This window comes from Protopterus annectens, chromosome 8.part0, assembly GCF_019279795.1.
Source record: "Protopterus annectens isolate FY-2018-M chromosome 8.part0, PAN1.0, whole genome shotgun sequence".
NCBI classification, from domain to species: Eukaryota; Metazoa; Chordata; order Ceratodontiformes; family Protopteridae; genus Protopterus; species Protopterus annectens.
Genome location: NC_056741.1, coordinates 1,277,315,763 through 1,277,333,880, shown reverse-complemented (window position 1 = coordinate 1,277,333,880; position 18,118 = coordinate 1,277,315,763). Strand labels below are relative to the sequence as shown.

The window sequence follows — 18,118 nt, the reverse complement described above, 5'->3', positions numbered from 1 at the left end:
GGACCTTGACAGTCTCTCTCTTTTTCTTTGCGTTTTTTAGGTATTCCGGTAATCGAATGGCTAACAGATGACATTTCTGGATAATTAAATCGTGAGCCAAAATATTTAGAAGCAAAAATATACCGATGTTTAATAGTGCGTTGATTACACTTAGCACAAACCGACAGCAAGGTACGTTGTGGTCAGGGCCTAGGCAAGAAATCCAGTACAAACGAAAATCCTTATGCGGTATTTGCTTCCCACAAGTAATGCAGTTATCAACTTTTACTGACATTGGTATGTAGCAAGAAAACATTTCCCCAACGGGGTACTTGGCTTTTTAGTTGAAGACTTCGGTTCTGAAACTCGAAAACGAAAATTTCAGGAGTCGGCCGACCGGCACTTGTGAACTGCTTCTGCTTCGGGCACCGTGCAGCCAGAAAGACTGATGTAATGGCATCAGCTGCATGTTTTATACCCCTGACGTCATGAAAGAAGGGACAGCAACCGATGCAGGATCCAAGACTTTGTTAATCAGGCCGACTGAGGGCAACCTGCCAGCAGATTACCCAAATGCAATGACTGCGACAGTGAAACACAAAGAACATCCAGGACTGCAACAGTGAATACACTCAAACATCTACATTTATGGTAAGTGTACACAACTCTACTATGTTCTTCGTGTTTCACTGTTGCAGTCATCACATTTGGGTACAGTCCCACAGCTGAGAAAATGGGTGGAGGCAGTCAAGGAAGCTTGGGGCTGGCTAGGATGCCCTGCAAGACTGCAGAGGCAAACCCTGCCCTGGATTTGGAGAAGAGAGGCAGGTGATAATGCTTGGTAAAATTGTGAACAGATGTCTAGGTGGCAGCCTCCAGGATGTCCCTGGTGGGGACTCCACTGAAGAAAGTTGCAGAGGTGGAAGCTGCTCTGGTGGAGTGTGTCCTGACCCCCTTGGGGGGAAGCTTACCATGCTGTTTGTAGAAGAAATGGATGCAGTGTGCTATCCATTTAGAAATGGTTTGCTTGGAGATGGCTTTGCCTTCTGCCCCTGTAGCAAAGCTAACCAGCAATTGATCAGACATTCTGAAGGGTTTAGTCCTGTCCAGATAGTATCTGAGCTGTTTGTGCACATCTAGAGAGTGAAGAATCCTTTTGCCCCTGTTCTGGGGATTAGGAAAGAAGGTGGGCAAATGAATGGATTGGCTGACAGCCACACTAGATACCACCTTGGGCATGAAGGATGGGTTAGTTCTGAGGGATACCCAGTCTGCATGGAAGATGATGAAGGGTTCCTCAGCCATGAGTGCTTGCAGCTCAGAGACTCTTCTAGCTGAAGTGATGGCCAGAAGGAAGGCCGTCTTCCAGGAGAGACTTTTTAGCTTTGCAGAAGAAGGTGGCCCGAAAGGAGGCAGGGTGAGGTTTTCCAAGACAAAGTTAAGGTCCCAAGCTGGTGATGGTGCCCTTCTCGGGGGCCTCAAGTTGCAAACCCCTCTGAGGAACTGTTTGATCAAAGGGTGTGAGAAAAGGGGCTGCTCAGTGGGAAAATGAATGCAGAAATAGCAGAGGCATGAATTTTTATAGAGGAGAAAGATGACCACCGTGTAGTAGGTCAGCTAAGTAATCCAGGAAGAGGGGGATGGAGGGCTGTGCCGTATTGGTTCCCTTAGCCTGAATCCAGGTGCAGAACCTTTTCCATTTATCTGCATGAGACTTTCTGGTGCTAGGGCATCTGGCCTCATGGATAACATCCAGAACCTGTTTACTGAGGATGGCAGATTGGTTCGGGTTTAGGGAATAAGCCAAGCTGCCAAATTGAGTGTCTGCAATTGGGGATGCATGAATTCCCCTTCCCTCTGGGTTAGGAGATTTGGAATCTGAGGAAGATGCCATGGAGGCAGCAGGGACAGGTTGCACAGCAAGGGGTACCAGTGCTGTCAGGGCCAGATTGGAGCTATAAAATTGGTCCTTGGATTTTCCTCCCTTATTCTGAGCAGTACCCTGGGGATGAGAGGTAGGGGAGGAAAGGCATAGACAGAGAGGGTGACCCAGGGGAAAGACAAGGCATCCACTTTTCAAGCCATGCAGTAATGCTCCCTTGTGCAGAATTTCCTGAGCTGATGGTTGGTGTGGGAGGCAAAGAGGTCAACCTTCGGGGTTCCCCATTTCTGAATTATTAAGAATAAGGTACTTCTGTTGACCTGCCACTCGTGTGGGTCCAAAAGGCTTATGCTTAATTGGTCTGCCAGGGAGTTGAGAGAGCCTGCTAAGTATTGTGCTAACAGGTGTATTTGCATGGAAGACACTGTGAGCCAAAGGGCCATGACCAGCCTGCATAGAGGGTAGGAGCGAGTCCCTCCCTGCTTGTTGATGTACCACATCACAGTGTTGTCTGTTTTGATCAGGAGAACCCCTGGAGAGAGAAGGGGTTTGAAAGTTATCAAGAGGTGCTGCACAGCCATCATCTCTTTTTGACTGATGTGCACCACAGAAGTTCCTTTCTGAGGCAAGGAATTATAGGTAGAAGAGTTTCCAGATCTTGAGTGTGTTGACACCAAAGTCTTTTTAGGTACCATTGAAGTTTTCTCATATGCAGTCTGGCATATGGAATGAGGAGTATGCAAGATGCCATGAACCCCAGAGCTTGCAGGATTTTCCTTGTAGAAAGCTGACGCCTGGTGGCCAGTTGACAGAAGTAGGCTGACAGGAAAATTTGTTTCTCTGGTGTAAGGTATGCCATTATCTGGGATACTGTGTCCACACACTTGCTCCTAAGGAAGATTATCTTTTGGGTGGGCACCTGTTTTGATTTCTTTTCATTGACTGTGTACCCTAGGGAGGTTAGTAGAGTCTTTACAAAGGCCAGGTGCTTAAACAGCTTTTCCTGGCTGTCTGCCTGAATAAGGCAGTTGTCTAAGTAGGGGTAAATTTGAACATTTCTTTGTCTGCAAAAGGCAATGGCCGGAGCAAGACATTTTTTGAAAACTCTAGCAGCAGTAGATAAGCCAAAGGGAGGTGCAGAGAATTGAAAGTGTTGAGATTCTGCCCTGAAGCAGACACATTTTCTGCATGATTCCGATAGGAATGTGGAGGTAGACCTCTTTTAGATCCAGGGTGGCTAGTCAAGCATCCTTGGAGAGCATGGGTAGCAGCTGCTGGAGGGTGAGCATTTTGAATTTTGGGTAAGCATTTTGAATTTTGGGATCACCAGGAAGGTGTTCAAAATGGATAGATCGAGGATGGGGCAACCAGGTGCTCTCTCTTCTGGGCACCAGAAAAAGTCTGGAGTAGAAGCCTTGGCCTACCTGTTCTGCAGGAACGTGCTCTACTGTCCTCAAACAGAACAGGGAATGGATTTGCTTTTGAGCCTCTGCCCACTGATTTGGCAGATCTGGGAACTATTTTGGGGTTGGATGGGTGTGGAAGGAGAACTTGTATCCCTGAGCCACAATGTTCAGAACCCACTGGTCCTTGGTAATGGTGGCCAAGGTGCTTGAGTGAAAGGAGAGTTTTCCTCCTAGGGTTAAGTGAATGAGCAGAGGGGAGGTCGGGAGGAGTGAGTCATTGTGAGTTCTTACCATAAGTGGGTGGGGCTTATAACTCCCTGGTTTTGAAGTGGTGGTAGTCCACTGCTTAGATCTCTGCATTCCCTGGGGCTGCTGTCTGGGGGGTCTGTTTCCACGGGTCCTAGGGCTGGGCCTGTTTACTCAGAGCAGGAAAGGACTAGTGCTTGGAGGGAAAAATGCCTGCTGAACCTAGGGGGCTGGACCTGTAAGAAATCTGTTTGCATAGATTTTGCTTTTTCTTCCATCTTTTTTTAAGACCTCTTCTGCCTTAGTGCCAAATAAATTTTTGTGCAAGGGTGCATTCAACAATTTAGATGTGACATGGTCTGGCAGGGGCTATTCCTTAAGCCATGCATGCCTTCTAATGACAGATCCAGCGACTGTTGTCCTGCAAGAAGCTTCTAGGGCGTCATAACCACAGTGCAAGGTGTGTTTAGTTACTTGACTTGCAGAATGCATCAAGTCTTGTAAAATCTTTAGATTCTGCCCAAACAGGAAAGGAGGACATTTTTTGTTTAAGGAGTTCCAAGGTATGTTGCTGATATTTAAGCATATGGAAATGACAATTTAGTGCCCTGATAGCAAGAGTAGCTGAGGTGTATACTTTTTACCCCATCTGTCCAATGCTCAGGAATCCCTGTCTGAGGGGGTGGGATTCTTAGCAGATGTTGCTTTAATCCCTTTTGGCCTTTGAGAAATGACCTCAGGGTCAGCTGTTGGATTTTTAAAAAGATATGTGTGTGAGACAGGGACTCTGTAGTACCTGTCTGGTTTTCTGGGAGCAGGAGGTAGGGCATCAGGATTCAAGCTGGATTCAAGGAAAACATCATCCACTACATCCAGGACTGGGGGGGGGGGCTAAGGGTCTGTGTTGCGGAAGATCTAGGAATTACCTGAGTCTCTTTTTAGACTGAGGCTATTCATGACTCACCCATTGGAAATGCTCCCTTAAAGTATGCAGGGTTTCCCCAAAGGAAAAATCCTCTGGGGGAAGAGGCTGAAGGAATGGATTCCTCTACATCAGAATCCTCATAAGTGGAGACGGGCTGCATGTCTTCATAGTCAGATGCATCAGATTCATCTGACTCTTGTTCAGACAAAACTACTGGGGACAGATCTTTTTTCCTTTTTGGAGGGGTAGGTTGGCTTCCCCTGATCAGCATAATAAGGTCTTCTGCCATTTTAAGCATTTGAGAGTGAGGGAAGGTAGCAGGCGCCTGAGAGTGGGTAGTCGGTTTCTTAGGTGTGGTTTGAACCCTGGGCCTAAGGAACTCGGTCGTTTTCGAAAGAACGGTAGTTGTGAAAGAAGACGCTGGTTTGTGTCGAGATTCGGAGGTGTGAAGGACTTCCTCGGAAGCCGGTGCCCGCTCAGCGGCTCTGAACCCATCCAAGGTAGAGACGACCGCAGGATCCTTAGACAAAGAACAGCTCTGTGGCATACTGGACTCCAAAAGGGTCTCGGTAGCAGCCTGCAAATCAACTGAAGCGGGCATCAGGGGCTGCGAAAGTCCCCGAGTACTGCAGGACTGATGACTAGCTTAACGGAAGTATCGTTGAAAGGTATGGACCTGTGCGGTCTGCCTCTGTCTTTATCTTTACGTTTATTCGAAAGATCTGCTGTCGGATGGTTTACCGAAGCCATATCAGAATTCGAGGACTGTAAATGAAAATATCTGGCTACAATAATGGCCCGACGATGGATAGTTCTGGCGTTAAAGCAGAGAAGTGACAGCGGGGGATGTCGTGGTCTGGGCCTAGGCAAGTGACGCAATAAGAGTGGAAGTCTCGGTGTGGTATTTACTTTCCACAGGGGAGACCATTAACTTTTTCTGATATCGGTTAATGCAAGAAAAAAAGGATCCCCAACGGGGTACTTAGCTTAAGACGACTTCAACTTCGATTCGGAAACAAAAACTCAGGTAGCGGCTGACCGGCACTCGTGCAAACTGGTTCTGCTTCGGGCACCACAGCAAGAAAGACTGAAGTAATGGCGTCGGCTGCCTTACTTTATGCCACTGACGACCTGATGTCAGTCCTCAAGCAACAGCAACTGACACAGAAATACTAAATCTCTGGTATTCCGGCCAGCTGAGGGCTACCCTGGCAGGGATAACCCAAATGTGATGACTGCAACAGTGGAACATGAAGAACATCTGCAACAGGACACATGATATCAAACAGTAAAGAGCAAAGGCCTGGTCTTGGAAATATCCTCCTTGAGCCTATACTCTACGGTACATAGCTTTTCCAGAGTAGTCTTCATCAGGTGGTTGTGGAGGAACTGGCCAGTGCGTAAAACCCTAAAGTGGCAGGAGAGTATGCAATTGTCCAGGAGTCACCACTGGGATGTTTATAGTGATCAGCTAAACATACTGAGGTGACATCCAGCAACAGCCTATACATACTAGTTCAAAGGCAGTGCACCACAGGAAGATGCCTGTACTTGATTCTCATCTGAGCTTTAAATCGGCTCACTAACTAGCAGGCTTCAGACTCACTCCCAGTAGTCTGCCACCACCCACATCTCCAAGTTTCCATTAGATAAACATCTGCCTGATGTCAGGCTCGGAGACATTTCATTTAGTACAGAAAGACCAAATGGAACCTTCCTCAACATGTCCTGCTAGTCCATATGGGTCCAAATGTTGGACCAAGGAGGAACACCCCCCCCCCCGTCCTGAGTATTCCCCGATCTCTGACTGGATGACAGACTTACCATGCTTGGCCATACAAGGGATATGGTGAAACATCCAAGGAACCAAAGGCATGCCATTTCTAATCTCTCAAAGTCCATGAATGGGACTGCAGACTTGCTCGTTGACAGAGTGGTCATAACCTGAAAGGTTCAGGAGGGTGAAAAGGTAAGAGGATGCTGGGTGGCTACTGCACCACAAGAAGGTCCAGATCTAGACATGGCCTTCAGGTTTTTGAACTTAATTCTTCAAAACATATGCAATGTCACAAGAACCCTTCTTCCTGTCTTCAAGTAAAAAGCTCTTGACCACTCTTACCTACATAAGGTGAGCTAGCGACCCCCCATGCCTAAAACAGAACAGCTGGAATTAATTTCTAGCAAATGTACAAGCATAAACATTCCGGCCATTCACCAAGACAGTCAAGACAATGCCCAATGCAGACCTGGATATGACATCCACATCGACAATTATGATTATGCTTAGGAAACAAAGTCAAGACTGGAGTATACAAAGTAAGGTTCAAGATGGTAAATGTGCAACCAGCACAAAGAGATGAGATGCTCCCACTGAATGACTGTATTAATGCATTCAATACTTTTTCATATTGTGGGTTTGCAAATGCATACGGATGTCTCAGAATATGGAATTTTGCTGAAAAAATGCAGATTTCCGAGTTTTGAATTTACTCCTAGTTAAACAACCATCAGGGAAATTCCCCAATACTAACTTCCAGCATTTTAACTTCAACTTCAAAGCAATAAAGCACTACACAGAGGGAAGAACTTCTAGAGATGGAAGGCATGCATTTTCTGTGAACAGTCTACAGCCCAGGAAAACCAGTTCCTGTGAAGGAGCAATGTGGGTTTTTTTTTTTATAGTTTACAGTGATCCTAGACCTGTCAGGTGGGTGACTAGTAGATGCTGAAGGAGAATTCTGAAGAGACCATCTGGATCAACAGGTCTTCCAGGAAAGCTAAAATTTAGATTCCTGAATGTGACAGAAAGCCACTACTGTAGCTAGACACTTTGTGAAGACTCTTGGAGCTGCAGAAAGTCCAAAAGGCAGAGTAGTAAATTGAAAAGGTGAGGAGCCAGATGAAAACTTGAAGAATCTCCTGCAATGATAACGAATGAGTATGTGAAAGTAGGCATCTTTCAGATCCAGCAACACTAGGAAAGCCTGGGAGAGGATGAAAGGCAGAAGAGTTTTAAGATGGAGAACTCGGAAAGATGGTACCATCAGGCAAGTGTTTACGAGAGACAGGTCTAGGATGGGTCTCCACTGCCTTTCTTTCCTTGGCACTGCAAAAATCCTGGAGTAGAATCCTTTTCCCATGAAGTACTTTGGGATTTGCTTGATGGTGCCACGATTCTTCAACAGGTCTTGAATAATGGAGCCAAGAAGGGGCCATTTGGCTAAGAGGTGGTTGTGGCATGACTTATAGAGGGGGGACAGAAGCATGGCATAACCATCCTTGATGATGGACAGAACCCACACTTTGGGAGAGGAGTAATGGAACTGATGAAAGGGGCAGAAGTACTGCAGAGGTGGTGTCAGATTTTTTTGCTTCCAAAGGGAGGCCTCCCCCACTGGAGGTTCCCTATGGGGTTTGTCAGAATACCTTTTCCTTGGGGGTTTTCTTTGTTTCTGAGATGTCCTGAGATCACTTCTAATGAAGAATGTAAATTTAGGTGGGTAGTTCCTATGGTATCTAGGAACAGAGGCAAGTACAATCTGCCTGCAGTCCTTCATAGTCTTACCATGGTCTTGGAGAGCTTTGGAGACTGACTGCGTGAGGACCAAACAGTAAGTCTTTGCTCAAGGGACAGTCCAGAAGTTTAGATATGAAGTCTCCTGGAATCTGTTGACTGCAAAGCCATGCAAATCTGTGAATGGATCAAGTGGCAACTACCTTAGAGGAAGCATCCACAGTATCGTAACTGCACTCAATGTTGTGTCTGGCAATTTCAGTGGCCTAGGATAAAAGGCTTGGCATTTGTTCATTTGACTGTGCTGTACAAAGTTCCAGCATAACTTTAAGGAATGCAAAATAAAGTTCCAAGTTTGTTTTTCATTTGATACTAGAAGTTAATTGCCCTAATGCAAAGGTAAGCAGCAGTGTAAACCTTCTTTCCCCATCTATCCACAGCCCTACTAACTTTGCCTGTAGATAGGGCATTAGCACTGTACAGAAGCTTAGGTTTATATGAAGAGATACTGCAGACGGTCTGCCTCTTGATTCTTGTACAACTATCTTAGGTCATTAGGCACCTTGTAAAACCTGTCCGGTCTTTCAGGGAAGCTGGAGGTTGAGAATCAGGTGCAGAACAGGCGGACTACAAATCTTCCTGGAAAGCTTCAAGGACAAGAGGGACTGGAGAAGGGGCAGGGGAAACCATTTCCAAAAGGCTGTAATGCCACTTCTGAACATCAGAGATTTGAATGAATTGTCAAAATGTGTCATCATGTTCTGGATAATCTCCCCAAAGGAATCTTCCTCAACAAGGGAACCAGGTGAAAGGGAATCCGTCATCAGAAAAAATATGTCCTAAAAATACAGCTGAGAGGAACAGTGTAGTGAATGGTTAGAATCCTAGCATACTTCTTCCTCAGAGGAAGAGGAAACCAAAGCAGGTTTTTGAGGAGTAGTCTGTGGTTATGGAGACCCGAGGAAGGGAGGTTTCAAAAACATAACTTTGAACAACCCTGTCAGAAATGTATCCACTCATTTTCTGTAGCTGTTGATGGGGAGACTACATGCCAAGTCTTGTTTTTTTCCTTTATAGGCATGACGTCCTCCTGGATAAGATATGGAGGCTCGAAACCCTGTCCAATTTCTATTAGAGCCTGGGATCTCTTCTCTAACTGAAATTTGAGGGATGCCACGAGGTCCAACAGAGATGGGTCCATCAGGTGTATCAGCAACCTTTAAGGCCTCAGGAGCCATACCGACCTCTGACTGGGTTTCAGTAGCAGGCGACTGAGGGGTAACCTGGTGTACTGTACGTTCTGGAACTTCAGCAGGTACGGAGTCTGAAACATTGGACTACAGATGCATTCTAGACCGCTTTATCTTTTTCTTTGGCAGAAGAGGTATGCCCAAGGATGTGGATTCTGCAAACTTAGACTGTGCTTAAAATGCTAAGTATCTAGAAATGTATTGAGAGGAGAAGGCTTCAGCTGAAGGGTTTTGGGAACGAGTGATTGATAGATTGAGCAAAATTTGTGATTGCGTTCCAGGTTTAGGCAAAGACACTTGGTATGCAAACCCTTGTATGGACTCTGCCTACCACAGCTGCACTTGCTCCTACTAACGGACATCTTAACTTTCAACAAAAATAGCATAAATAAAAAGGAAGGTTCCCCAATGAGGCAAATAACTTGATAAATAACAACAAAGGTATCAATGACCAAATGCTGATCAGTCCAATGGATGCATGACATGTGTTTGTGCTGGCGGCAAGGTAGTCTTGGGATCCATGCTTGTACATCTTTTTATATACCCCAACACATGCAAGCAGAGGTCATACTTCGGATGTACGATTTAGGGAACGTAAAGCTTTGACACCCCCAGCATGACGTCAGTGGTGACCACACATACTACACTTATACTGCAACATTGGTTTCAGTCAGGACAGTTGGTCAGGTCAACCAGCATGTCTGCAAAGTAACTGGAGAAAAGCCTGTGTTAACACAGGAAGCAGCAAACTCTATAAAAAAATAAAATAAACAATGGGACTGAGCCCTACAGGCAGGAACTTTATCCTTTGAGCCATCATACTGTAAAAAGTCACAATATACCTAAATGTCCTACCATGAAGAATGTACAGAGTTCATACTTTTCAAATCATTACTACATGCAATAATTTAAGTCTGCAAACTCATTTTCACACACTCAGGTTTTAAATTTATGTGACATGCAATTCACTTTCCTATAGCTCTGTAACACATATGAAGGAATTTTGCATTTTACTTAAAAAAAATGTTCACTTTACTGGAATAAAGTTAAGGGACAACAGTAATAATTCTGGAAAGGACATGGGATCTTGCTTAGTTGTGTTTTAATACTAACCACCCAATATCCTCCTTCCCACCAACATTCTCCACACATCCTACCAGCATTTCCCACTACACCCCATATTACTTTAAGCACATACCATGTGAAGAGGACGTGCTGGAGGCAGAAGAGTGAGTTCGGACGTGATGTGGAATGAGGAAGGAATTCAGTGCTGGCTGTATTGAGAGTTCTAATGCAGCAAACAGATGATAAAAAGGGAGACAGCAAGAAACAATTATATAAAAATACAAATTCATGTAGAATTTAAAAAAAATGAACTACAATGAAAGTGAATGAGGTTTACTAGTAATATTTTCATTGTATTTTTCCACTGCTACAACTTCTTACTCTGAGCCATATAAGCAGTTTACAGAAGTATTGGTATATGTTGTGTTTGCAACTTTCAAGTCGCAATCGTAAATAATTACTCAGACAGGAAGTTACAGGGGAAAAACAATGGTAACAAACCTGAAGGCTATTAACCAGTACGCATCATACTTATTTCATTGACATAACTTTCAACATCCCCCAAACTACATTTTGCAAATGTATAATTTCTGTAAATCATAGTAAAGAAGCCCACTGTGGTTTAATGACCATGCTTTTGGCAAGCTGTATTTTTATAACATTGTAAGGGGTGGGGAAGAGGCAGCAAAGCCCTTAACCCATGACGTATCATTGCACACTAATATGTAAGGGGGAGGGTTGAGTCTGCAAGCCCCTCTTACAAATGGTGTTATGGAAAACACAGTTTGAAGAAAATGATGGGAATATTGCGGCAAAAAGTATGAAGTGTTAAACTTACCATAATTGCAGATGTTTGAGTACATCAATATTGCAGTACTAATTCTTGGGTCTTTCTGCCATGCAGAAGCACAAAGGCGGCCTAATTTCCAGAGTCATAGCATCATCCACCCAGACACAATGTCCAAGGACTGATGTCCGGACATAAGGGTATAAGACAGATGTCTGTCGGCACGGTTTTTTGGTCTTTCTAGACTGTGGAAGTCAGAACAATGCCCGAGGACAGCACAATAATCACAGATGTCTAAATCCTGAGGCTGACTGTGGTCTAGGAGAAGAGGAAGTGGGTAAAGGACAGGGTTGATAGGTTTAGGATATCCACCCCAATCCCTAGCCATTGGAGGTCAGAAATACTGAGAGGGGAAGGAGGGTGGAAATTGGTACTGCAACACTGATTATCTTTAACATTTACAATTTTGGCAAGTGTAACAATTGCACTAGGTTCTTTGTAGTCAGTGTTGCTGTATTAATCCTTGGGAGGGCTCCCAAAGCTGCAGAATGGGTGGGTGGGTGGCTGTCTGAGGGATCCTGGGACATGAGGTTCTGTAGAACAGTAAAAAGATCTGCCCTCCTAACCCTGGATGCACTGCCTAAATGGTAGTGCTTGGTAAAGGTGTGGACAGAAGACCAAGTGGCAGCTTTCAAGATGGCTTGAGTAGAGACACCATTTAGGAAGGCGGTGATGGCCATTGTGTCTCGTGGAATGTGCCCTAAATGATATTGGGAGTTGCTTTCCACAATGAGTATAACAAAAGGTAACAACTGACTATCCATTTAGAAACTGTATGCAGGACAGGCCTGCCTCCTTTTCCTTCTACAAAAGCCAACACACGTTGGTCTGCTCTTGCTGAAGTAGTACCTGATCTATTGTTGCATATCCAATGAATGCAAGACTTGCTCATCTTTATTCTGATTAGGAAAGAAATAATAGTTGTATAAAAACTTACCGTAACCATAGATGTACTTCTCATCCATGTTGCAGTATTCATAACCTTGGGGAGTAGCTGCCTGCAGCACCAGACATCTGGCCAGTATAAGAAACAGGGGTATGTGCAATGTTGCATTGCAGGGGCCATAAACTGACAGACTATCTGTGATGTCTGCATGTACCCAACTCAGAAATGGCTGTCGCACAGACAGAAACCCCAGGAGCAGGAGGAGAGAAAAAATGCAGTTGTGTACACTTACCATAAATGTAGATGTTAGAGTTTATTCACTGTTGCAGTCATCACATTTGGGTTATCTGCCTGCAGGTAGCCCTCAGTCGGCCTGAATACCAGTCTTAGGATTTCTGTGTCAAATGCTGTTGCTTCTTCCATGATGTCAGGTGTATAAAACATGCAGCCGATGCCATTACATCAGTTTTTCTTGCCCCAGATGTCAGGTGCCCCCAAAACAGGAAGCAATTACATGGTATGAAACACCCCCAGCATAAAGTAAATACACATGATACAAGATATGCCAAACAAAAAAGGTAGGTAGAAGTAAAGAGAAGTCAGGGGGCTGGAGGGAGGGTAACCAGGACTGCAACAGTGAATACACTCGAACATCTACATTTGTAAGTGTACATAACTATACTATGTTCTTCGTGTTTCACTGCTGCAGTCATCACATTTTGGTTGATTCCGAAAGCTAAGGAAGGGTGGAGGTAGTTAAAAAGCATTAGGGCTGGCAATCAAGCCCTGTAAGTCTGCTGTGGCAAATCCAGCTCTGGATTTAGAAAAGATAGGCAAGTGGTAACGTTTGGTGAAAGTGTGTACAAAGCTCCAGGCTGCAGCTTCCAGGATGTCCCTGGTAGGGACTCCACTGAGAAATGCTGTAGAGGTTGATGTAGTCCTAGTGGAATGTATTCTGATCCCCTGTGGGGTAGGTTTCCCATGTTGTTTGTAGCAGAAATGGATGCAGTGTGCCATCCATTTGGAAATGGTTTGCTTTGAAATGATCTTGCCTTCTGACCCCGCAGCAAAGCTGACTAGCAGCTGATCAGATTTTCTGAAAGGCTTAGTCCTGTCCAGATAGAACCTGAGCTGCCTCTGCATGTCCAGGGAGTGCAGGATCCTTTCCCCTTGAGGATTAGGGAAAAAAAGTTGGCAAATTAATGGATTGGTTTAAAGCCACACTAGATACCGCCTTGGGCATAAATGATGGGTTAGTCTTGAGGGAAACCCTGACCGCATGGAAGATAATGAAGGGTTCCACAGCCATAAGGGTCTGCAATTCTGACACTTTTCTTGCCAAAGTGATGGCTAGAAATAAAGCTGTCTTCCATGAGAGGAATTTTAACTCTGCTGTGACAGCAGGCTCAAAGGGTGGAAGCGTGAGCTTTTCCAGCACAAAGTTAAGGTCCCAGGCAGGAGTGGGAGCTCTCCGGGGGGGGGGGTCTTACATTTTTGGATCCTCTCAGGAACTGTTTGACCAGAGGATGCGAGAAAAGGGGTGGCTCAGTATTATAATGATGGCAGAGGCATGAATCTTAATTGAAGAGAAGGACAGGCCTTTGTGGAGCATTTCTGTTAATCTAGTATATGAAGTAAGATGGGCTGGTTCCAGGAGCAGTATCTTTTCCACTTTTCCGAATAGGATTTTCTAGTACTAGGCCTCCTTGGCTCAAGAATTACATCCAGCACCTGCTTACTGAGAGTTGCTGGTGAAGAATTCAGTGATTGAGCCAGGCTGCTACGTTCAGGGTCTGTAGCGGAGGGTGCAGATTCTGGCCCGCCTGCTGGGACAGCAAGGAAGGAGCCCGAGGCAGGTGCCATGGTGGCAGCACTGTCAGACAGTGCAAAAGAGGGTACCAGTGCTGGCATGGCCAGTCTGGTGCAATCAGGATTGTCCTTGGCTTGTCCGGTTTGATCTTTAGTAGAACCTTCGAGAGGAGGGGCAGAGGGGGGTGAAGGACAGGACATCCACTTTCCAAGCTTGGCTGTGGGGAATTCTGGTGCAATATTTGCTCAACTGATAGTTCTGAGGGAAAGCAAAAAGGTCCAAATCTGGTGCCCCCCCCCACCTGTTCCTCAAAAGCTTTAATATTTTGGATTCCAGTTTCCACTCGTGTGGGTCCATGAGATTTCTGCTCAAGTCTGCCAGTGAATTTAGTTTGCCTGGCAGGAATTGAGCTTGCAGGTGCACTTCGCTGTTCAAGGCTGTGTTCCACAGAGCCATGGCTAATCTGCACAATGAGTAGAAATGGGCCCCCCCACTTATATACACACAACTGTGGTGTTGTCTGTCTTTACCAATAGTTGTCCTGGAAGAATAAGGCATTTGAAGGCTGTCACAGAGCATTCTGTACAGCTAAAATTTCTTTTTGATTGATATGCAGGTGCATTTGCTTTGGGTTCCATTTGCCCTGAATGCACTGCCCTGCCATGTGAGCCCCCCATGCATAGTCTGAAGCGTCTGTTGTTAGGGTTTGGGTGGCAGTGGGTAGAGTGAAAGGGAGTCCCTTGTTGTGGTTGCAAGCCTCTGCCCATCAAAGGAACTCTGTCCTTAGGCAAGGAATGATGGGAATCATTTCCAGATCCTGAGAATGTTGACACCAGAGACTTTTTAGGTACCACTGAAGTTTCCTCATATGCAGTCTAGCATATGGAATTAATAGATTGCAAGAGGCCATGAACCCCAGGGCTTGCAGTACTTTTCTTGCAGATAGCTGGATTTTTGTGGCCAGTAGATTGAAATAGCTTGTCAAATACATTTGTTTCTCTGGAGTGAGGAATGCCACCTGGGAAGTTGTGTTCAAGCTTGCTTCTAGTAATACAATCTGTTGGCTGGGTACCAGCTGTGATTTATTTTCATTGATGGTGTACCCCAGTGAAGTTAAAAGTCTCTTTACAAATGCCAGGTGCTGTAGTAGCAAGTCCTGACCGTCTGCCTGAATCAGGCAATCATCCAAGTATGGGTAAATTTGAATTCTTCTCTGTCTGCAAAATGCAATGGCTGGAGCTAGGCACTTTGTGAATACCCTGAGCGCAGTAGATAAGCCACAGTGAAGTGCAGAGAACTGATAGTGCATAAAGCCTGCTCTGAAGCATAGGTATTTCCTGCAAGATTCCCTTATGGGGATTTGCTGATAAGCTTCTTTTAAGTATATGGTTGCTAGCCAGGAGTCCTTGGCTAGCATAGGAAACAGCTGTTGGAGAGTTAGCATTTTGAATTTTGGAACCAACAGAAAGGTGTTGAGAATAGAAAGATCCAGGATAGGACACACAGTTTTCTTTTCTGGGAAACAGAGAGAGTCTGGAATAAATGCCTTGTCCCCTTTGTTCTGCTGGGACAGGCTGAATAGCCTTGATACTGAGAAGAGAAAGTACTTGCTTGGGAGCCTCTGCCCACTGGTTTGGGGGGGGGGGGGTCTGGCCATTCGTTTAGGGTTGGGAGTGAGTGGAAGTGGAATCTGTATCCATGGGAAACAATGTTTAAGACATATCTGTCTTGGGTAATGTATTCCCAGTTTTTGGCATGCCGGGCAAGTTTTCCTCCTAAAGGTCCAAGTACTTGGGCAAGACTTGGAAGAGTTAAGGATAAGTCATTGTGCAATTTTATCATGGGATGGTGGCTTACTACTCCCTGTTTGGACGTGGGAGCACTCCATTGCTTAGATCTGTGCATAACCTGAGATTGAAGTCTTGGTGGTCTGCTGCCCCTGGGCTTGGACGGAGAAGGCCTGGAAGGGACTGGAAAAGACATTTTTTTGAAGGCCAATGCCTACTGAATCTAGGTGGCTGTACTTGTAAGAAATCTTTAACAGTTTGCGTAGATTTAGCTTTCTCCTCCAAACTTTTGAGGACTTCTGCTTTATTGCCAAATAGACGCTCTTGGTTTAATTGTGCATCTAGTAATTTTGCTTTGACATGATCTGGCAGGTTTTGATCCTTAAGCTAAGCATGCCTTCTAAGAAAAGACCCAGTGACAGCAGCCCTGCAAGATGCTTCTAAGGCATCAAACCCACATTGCAAAGTATGTTTACCAACTTGGTTAGCTGAATGCATTAACTCTTGTAAATCTTTGTGTTCTGCACAGTTAGGAATCAACATCATTTTCTGTTTAATTAGCTCCATAATATGCTGTTGATATTTATGAAACTGGCAATTTAAAGTCCTAATGGCAAGAGTAGCAGAGGTGTATACCTTCTTACCCCATCTGTCTAAAGCCCTTAAATCCCTGTCCGAAGGGGTAGGATTTTTGGCAGTTGTAGCCTTAATGCCTTTAGGTCCCTGGAAAATGGTCTCTGGAACCGCAGTAGGATTCTTAAAAAGGAATTTGTGTGAGTCAGGTACTCTACAGTACCTGTCAGGTTTCCTGGGAGCTGGAGGCAAAGTATCAGGGATAAGGCTGGATTCCAAGAAGACATCTACAATTTCCAGAACAGGAGGGATAGCTAGAGGACTGTACGGAGGTAAGTTTAAAAATTCCCTGAGTCTCTTTTTGGACTGAGAGTAGTCTTGGCACTCCCAGCAGAAATGCTCTCTAAAGGTATGCAGGATTTCACCAAAAGAAAAATCTTCTGGAGGGGAAACAGAGGGAATGGAATCCTCTGCATCAGAATCCTCATAGGTAGATAAGGGTATGTTCCTGGTAATCAGAAGGATCAGAGTTATCAGATTCCTGATCAGAAGAATCAGAAGGAAAATCAGTTCTTGGTCTCTGAGGGGGAAGGCTGACTTCCCCTAATTACAGTAAATGAGGTCTTCAGCCATTCTAAGCATTTGTTTTTGTGGCATGTCTGCCTGAGAATGTGCTTTGGTCTGTTTCCTAGGCGTAGTGCGAATTTTAGGCCTGATAAATTCAGTATTTTTGGTTAGAAATGTCGGTTTAATAAAATTGGAAGGCCTGAATACACCCTCAGAAGCCAGTGCCTGCACAGCGGCTCCGGACCCATCCAAGGTAGAGACATCCGCAGGTTCCATAGTCGAAGAAGCATCTCACGGCATACCAGACTCCGAATGGGTCTCAGTAGAGGCTTGCGAATCTGTAGAAGCGGGTATCAGGTGCTGCGAAAGCGCCTCACTGAGTATTGGCAGACTAGCGACTAGCTTAACGTTAGCATAGTCAGCAGTTTTGGACCTATGCGGTCTCTGTCTTTATCCTTACGTTTTTTCAGAAGATCGGTAGTAGGATGGCTTACTGAAGCCATTTCGGAGTATGGCGATAGACAGCGAAAGAATTTAGCTACAAAAATTGCCTGATGACGAATAGTTTGGGCATTGAACAAGGCACAAAACCTACAGCGAAGGACGTCGTGGTCTGGGCCCAAACAGGTGACAGTAAGAATGAAAATCTCTGAGGTATTTGCTTTCCACAGGCGAAACAATTATAAATATTTTCTGATATTGGTTAGAGCAGGAAAAAAGGATCCCCAACGGGGTACTCATCTTTTAAAAGACTTCAGGTCTGAAACTCGAAAAATGAAAATTTCTGGAGGCAGCCGACCGGCACTTGCTAACTGCTTCTACTTTGGGCACCGCACGGCAAGAAAGACTGATGTAATGGCGTCAGCTACATGGTTTATACCTCTGACAACCTGACGTCATGGAAGAAGCGACAGCATCCGATGCAGAAATCCCAAGATTCTGGTATTCAGGCTGACTGAGGGCTACCTGCAGGCAGATAACCCAAACATGATAACTGCAACAGTGAAACACGAAGAAAGTACAGTTGTGTACACTTACCATAAATGTAGATGTTAGAGTGTATTCACTGTTGCAGTCATCACATTTGGGTTATCTGCTTGCAGTAGCCCTCAGTCGGCTTAATTATCAAAGTCTTGGGTCGGTTGCTGTCTCATCTTCCATGACGTCATGTAGTCAGGGGTATAAAGCATGCAGCAGACGCCATTACATCAGTTTTTCTCGCCTCAGATGTCAGGTGCTCCCCTAATGGGAAGCAATTAAATATATATAAAAGGTTATACCTCCAACAAAAAAGCAAATACACCAAAAAGCTTTTAAGCATAGTAAAAAAGGAATAGAGGTATAGTCAAAAGAAGTCAGGGGCTGGAGTGAGGGTAACCAG

The 18,118-nt window shown here is 45.0% G+C and overlaps 1 long non-coding RNA gene across 1 annotated transcript in view; it reads right to left on the bottom strand.

Moving 5' to 3' along the window:
- The window catches only part of LOC122809358, a 40,431-nt gene extending 29,941 nt beyond the window's left edge, over positions 1 to 10,490 (bottom strand). Inside the window, exon 1 of the long non-coding RNA XR_006365893.1 lies at positions 10,401 to 10,490. This is a non-coding gene — a long non-coding RNA (uncharacterized LOC122809358). The remainder of the gene's footprint in view (positions 1 to 10,400) is intronic.
- Between the last annotated feature and the right edge of the window lie 7,628 nt (positions 10,491 to 18,118).